Here is a 6,787-nt window from a genome sequence, read left to right as displayed (position 1 = left end):
TCTGAAATGGACAAAAGGGACGATAAGAAAATTACACCTGTCGCTTCGACTAGCGGTGATCCAAACCTGCGGGCAATTTTGGATATGATGCAGCGCCAGCACGAAGAACATAAGGCAGCTATAAATGATTTGTATAAACTAATTCGCGATGAAAGCACTCAACGGATCAAGGAAATAGAACCAATAGGGAAGACTGTGGCCGAACTCAAGCTAGGAGTACAATCCTCCGTAGATACGTCTGAGTTCAACTCAATTATGACAGACGATACTAGTTCTGCCAGCAGAAGCACTACTCGGGACACCCGCATAGTGAAATCTCCGGAAGAACGCGTTCGGATCAAAGAAACTCCAGAAACCTCCGACCCAGCGAACTCCGAGGACGAGGAAGAAGAATCAGCCTCGTACGAACGACATATGTTCGACGCGAAAACCAGCATCGAGTTCATCCCAGTCCTCAACGGTCAAGATGACATTGGAGTGGAGGGATTCATCAAGCGGGTAAGCGAAGCTAGATCGGAATGTAAGGAAAAGCGTGCTTTATTGAAATTAATTTTAACCAAACGCATTGTCGGCGAAGCCGAAAGAAGCATTAGACATTCGGTTATCGAGACGTACGGCGCCTTATTCGAAAATCTGAGGAAGTTCGTATCGATTAACGTAACTTCAAACGGTGCGCGAGATATATTACAAAGAACTCGGCAAAGTTTTAACGAATCAGTACACGGTACGTCAAAAGATTTCGACACGGTCTTAATGAACTTATATACGCATTGCAACACGAAATCCGCGATCCTATTCGACGAGCAGTCGCGATAGACCTAGAGAACGAACGCGCAACCGAAACGTTCATACTAAATTTAAAACCCGAGATAGAAATCGGAACATCAAGCATGAAACCGCGCACCTTACAAGAAGCACAAGATGCCGCGTTCGAAGCAGAACTATTAATCGGAGAAATTGAGCGAAACCGCGGAAATCAGTGCAGCCAGCAAATAAGAGCTCACTCATTCGCCCGAGGGAATGTATCGTCACAACGCAAACCCCCACTTAGGAGCGGTCCGATGACTACGCTCAATCGCCTGCCGACAAGCACTCAAATAAACAACGGAGGGAGAATGAAGTGTTTTAAGTGCAACCAAATAGGACATACCGCAAATTACTGCCGAAAATTTTCAACCGGCCAGCCAGCGAAATCTTCCGCCACCGCGCAGCTACAATATAAACATGGAGAATGCGGGACGAGAAGAGGAAACAGCGCTACCAGAACCTCGAGAGACGTCGTACGAGTACACGCAACAACAGGAAAACTTCTATCCATTGGAGTTCGATCGGGAACAGAAATCAAACGATATTTAATCGATACCGGTGCAGGAATAAATTTAGTTAAAAGATCAAGTGCCATATTTAAACCTAAAATGACAGTAGCTAAAACATTTTACATGGGCAATGACAAATTCCAAACTGACGAAACAGTAGACTTTCAATTCTTTAACATCATGAACACATTTCACGTTGTGCCAGACGATTTTCCTTTAATAGAAGACGGAATAATTGGTTTACCTATGCTCTCTAACTACTCATATCGAATTAACAACGAATCGATACAATTAAACGGGAACGAAATATTTTTCCAGGCGCCGAAAACCATTCTCCCAGGGCAAACCAAAATCGAAACAATTTATCTGGATAAAGTTCCGACGAGAGTATGTTTCTGCAATACTGGTGAGCAACCAACTATAATCACTAATGATCTTTCTTATGAACACGATCTCGATAAAATTGCTAAAATGAAACAAATAATTAGACTAGACCATATTGAAGACAAACTTCGTATTCCTATCGAAAAGATCCTCCTACATTACATAGACGTGTTTGACCTAGAATCCGATACCCTACCTTGTACTAACCTAACAAAACACACTATTACCCTACGCGAAAACAAAATCGTCAATACCAAATCGTACCGACCTCCCGAGGCCCATAAAGCAGAAATTGAAAAACAAATGAAAAAAATGTTAGATAAAAATATCATTGAAGAATCAGATTCTCCTTACAACAGTCCAGTATGGGTAGTACCCAAGAAATCAGACGCATCAGGCAAACAGAAATGGCGTATAGTTATCGACTTTCGAAAATTAAATGAACCTACCGATCAAGACGCCTACCCACTACCGACAATCGACGACATTCTATCACAATTAGGCAACGCCAAATTCTTCTCTGCTCTAGATTTATCTTCGGGATTCCATCAAATATCTATGGACCCCGACTCAAAGAAATATACAGCCTTTAGCACACCTCAGGGACACTTTCACTATAATCGCATGCCATTCGGTTTAAAAAACGCCCCAGCCACCTTCCAACGCATGATGGATACCGCGTTACGAGGATTATTGAACAAATACTGCTTTGTATACCTTGACGACATAATAATATTCGGTAGTACAATTCAACAACACAATGAAAACCTTGCTATAGTATTGCAAAGATTAAAAGAGTTAGGACTAAAAATCCAACCCGACAAATGCGAGTTTCTAAAACCTGAATTAGAATACTTAGGACATGTCATAACACACGAGGGCATAAAGTCAAATCCTAAAAAGATCTCCGCAGTTAAAGACTTTAAGATTCCCAAAACACAAACAGACGTAAAGTCATTTCTCGGATTAGCTGGATACTACAGAAAATTCATTAAAAACTTTTCCAAACTCGCCAAACCATTAACAGATCTCACAAAGAAAGACAATCCTTTTAGATGGACAGAAACGCAACAGACAAGCTTTGACACACTAAAAGAAAAGCTATGCTCAGCCCCAGTTTTAGCATACCCAGACTACACGAAAACATTCACACTCACCACAGACGCTTCCAATGAAGGAATAGGCGCAATCTTATCACAAAACGGACATCCTTGTTGTTACATATCACGGACACTCAACCCCCCAGAGAAAAATTATTCTACCACAGAAAAGGAATTATTAGTTATCGTATGGGCAGTTAAGAGACTCAGGCAATACCTGTTAGGAAGACGATTCGTTATTCGAACCGATCACCAAGCACTCACTTGGCTCAAAAATTGCAAAGACCCTTCCTCGCGTTTGATTAGATGGAGACTTAAACTCGAAGAATACGAGTACGATATTCAGTATTGCAAAGGTAAAGAGAACACAGCAGCCGACGCACTTTCCAGAAAAATTTACCAAATTACCGACAAATCAGTCCCAGACACACCTGCAAACTCCGAAAATATTGTAGAACACTTTAACGCATGGTCAGAAGACGCGACACACCCGAGACGACTTAAAATCACGCCAAACGATCACACCTTCTATCAATTGAATAGAGAAACATTAGGTCCATTCGACAAAGATACTTGGATTCGAAAAATTTTTGAACTAACCAAGAAACACAAGAAAATTGGGATAGGAGACAATAGTTTTACCGAAGCCGAAAAAGCTAGGATCAAAATAACACTCATGTTTATTAATGACCAAATTGAAGAAATAACTTTTGCATACGAACCAATACAAACCATAACTGACGAACAAGCTCTAGACATTATACGCGAAAACCATAACGACATTAGTGGACACTTGGATATTCAAAAGACATATAGTAAAATCAAAGACCAATTCAAAATCCCACGCCTCATGGAAAGGATAGAAGATTTTATAAAAAATTGCGAAGCTTGTCAACGACAAAAGCTAGTTAGAATCAGACCCAAGGAACAACCCGTAATTCCTCAGACATCAGTAGAGCCAAACGAAAAGATAGCCATGGATCTAATTGGTCCGATGCCTAAAACCACACGTGGAAATCAATACATTCTTTCGACTCACGATGACCTAACGAAATATCTCGTTTTAGTACCACTGAAAACACAACGAACCGAATCGATTATCGATGCACTACTGCACCACTACATTTACATCTTCTCAGCACCCAAAACGATACTAACAGACCAGGGACAGAACTTTATTAGCGAACTAATGGAAAAATTCGAGGAAGCATTTAAAATCAAACATATAAAGACCACTAGTTTTCATCCTCAATCTAACGGATCCTTAGAACGAAAACACGCCACAGTAAAAGACATGATTCGCACGAGCCTACACGATTCTAATAAAGAATGGGATCAGGTATTAGACTTTATTTGCCTAGGGTATAATACCGCGATACACGATGCAACTGGATTTTCACCCTTCGAACTAACATTTGGAAGAAAAGCCAACCTCCCGTCTTCCGTATCCCGAACTTCCAATTACACTTACGAAGAAATGTTTGCACTATGGCAAAAACAATTGCAAAAATATAGAATGATAGCGAAGAACACTCTTGAACAAAGTAGAAAGAGGTACATGAGAGATCAGACAAGAAAAATCATTAGAACTCAAACCTTATTTAAGGAAGGAGATCGTATACTCCTTCACAACGATCATAAGTCGGATAAATTGGACGACGAATGGTTAGGACCCTACGTTATTAAATCAGTCAAGACACCGTATTATGAGATTCTCATTAGAGATCGAGTTAAGAAAATCCACGGTAACAGAATAAAACCTTATTTTTCAGGACGATCACCCTTGCCGTCGGCTTTACCACCCTTAACGGATTAAAAATAACCCCTATTGACAATAATGGAATATTTCATGAGAAAAGATCCAAAGCATATCTTTATAGCGAACACATAAATGTTATTATAGGACTAGATATTAGTGCTGTATTGGAACAAGTAAGATATATTGAAAAGGGAGTAGCCGAAGTTAGGAATCATTGCGAGACACGAAAAGACTGTAGCATATTACCAGAAATACGCTCTTTACAAGCAAAACTAAATAACGTCAGAACACTTAGCATCGAATTACGATCCTTAGCTCACATTCATCCCAGAAGTAGATGAGGACTAGTAGACGCTATCGGATCTATTAGTAAAACTCTTTTTGGAACCCTAGCCGCGAACGATCTAGATATAATCAACAAAAATATAGACAAACTCTTTGAAGAAGGTAACAGCCTAAAAACCATAGTAGCCAACCAGACAGCTTTGATTAAACGAATTTTAAATAACGACGTCATCCAGCGACTGAAACAAGTAGACACAGGTGTAACAAACGAACTTAAAACGCTTAACAAAAACGAGATCACCTTAATAAAAGTCATAGCTCTAGAAAGCTCACTCTCTGACTTACATTTCCAAATCGACGAAATATTCAATTTAATCATCTTAGGAAAACAAGGAATAATAAGCCCACAGATTATTGATCCCGGAACTTTTATTAACAATTACGCCCAAGTACTAGGTAGCAAAACAGTAGGAAACGCTTTTATACCAAAGGAAGAGAATTTCCAAAATATTTTAGATATCTCAGAACTCACATTGTTTACTCGACAAAACAAAGTTTTCTTTGTAATTTCTGTACCAATAGTTATGGACATGGAATGGGATATAGAGCAAATATATCCCATACCATCTCTCACGAACAAAGTGTTTTTAGCACCTTTAGTAGTTCATCCGATATTTTTAACGTCAGGACTAAATTACATCAATGTCGATCAAAACTACTTGGATAAGCAATGTTCTATATCTGACTTTTACATTTGCAAACAAACTCAGCCGATTCACGACCGTCGAGTGAAGCACGATTGTAACCCTGAAATCTTAAGCGCAGAAAACACTGTCAAATTCTGTAAGGTAGTAGTTTATAACATTGAAGATATAACTTTTATCCCATTAAACGCTGAGAATCATTTTATAGCTATACCAGAAAAACCAATAGATCTGAGCATTTTCGAAGAAAAGACACATCGAATTGTTAGACTAGAGAAACCATCTTTGTTACAAACTAATAAAACCGTAGACATATTGTACAAGAATAACCATATGAGAATCAGTGGTAGTAGCAAGGAAATTTCTTACGAGATTAAAATCAAAACAGTCAATGTAACTAATGATTCAGACTGGATTATTTTACTAAATAAACTAGAGAAAACTACAAAACTTATTAATGATAATTACGGATACAAAAACACTCTGGATTGAATCGAAGATCAAACGAATCAACTAACTTTTGCTCGTAGAATCGATCAAGTTGAATCACGGGGAATATCTATATTACAAATTATAGGATATTTATCCATTGCTCTCATATGCTTATACTTTCTCAACAAAATAGGAATGCCGAAATTGTATTTTCATTTATTCTGTTGTAAAATCAAGCGAAACACGACAAATAACAATCCATCAGCCAGCGCTCCGATGCCAATCAACCCGGCACCTATCAACATATTCACCCCGATTCTACCTGTGCCCAGCACCAGCAACGATTCACAAGTAACCTTCGACCTGGAAACACCCAAGGCAAAATTTCACCCATCTATCTTAAAGAGGAAAAGGAATCTATCTATCCATCTATCTTCGAGGACTAAGTTCATTCTAAGGAGGGGGGAGTGTAACCCCAAACTCTTTTGCCCTGACGTCACCTTAGGCGACCACTTCTAAACATTCTCCAGACAGCCGATACTTGAACATTACACATGGCGACCTTGGCGATAATGTATATTGCCGGAGTACCTGAGGGTTCATCTATGTCCTAACGGTCCTTCCACCGAATGTTCTAGAAGCGTAGCAACAGTCACGTACGCCTACAGGGTAGTGGGGATAATGAAGGATGAAAAACAAAAGAAGAAACAGATGTCACCGAGAGTAAGAAAATATTGTAAGAGCCTCAGTCCCGAACGGCCACGGCTAGAGTTCAGAAGTGTATAAACGAGGAAAAAATAAAGTTTT

The sequence above is a fragment of the Bombus affinis genome, unplaced genomic scaffold (assembly GCF_024516045.1).
Source record: "Bombus affinis isolate iyBomAffi1 unplaced genomic scaffold, iyBomAffi1.2 ctg00000075.1, whole genome shotgun sequence".
Taxonomy (NCBI): domain Eukaryota; kingdom Metazoa; phylum Arthropoda; class Insecta; order Hymenoptera; family Apidae; genus Bombus; species Bombus affinis.
The sequence above is the reverse complement of the archived record's forward strand: the minus strand, read 5'-3'. Positions refer to the sequence as shown.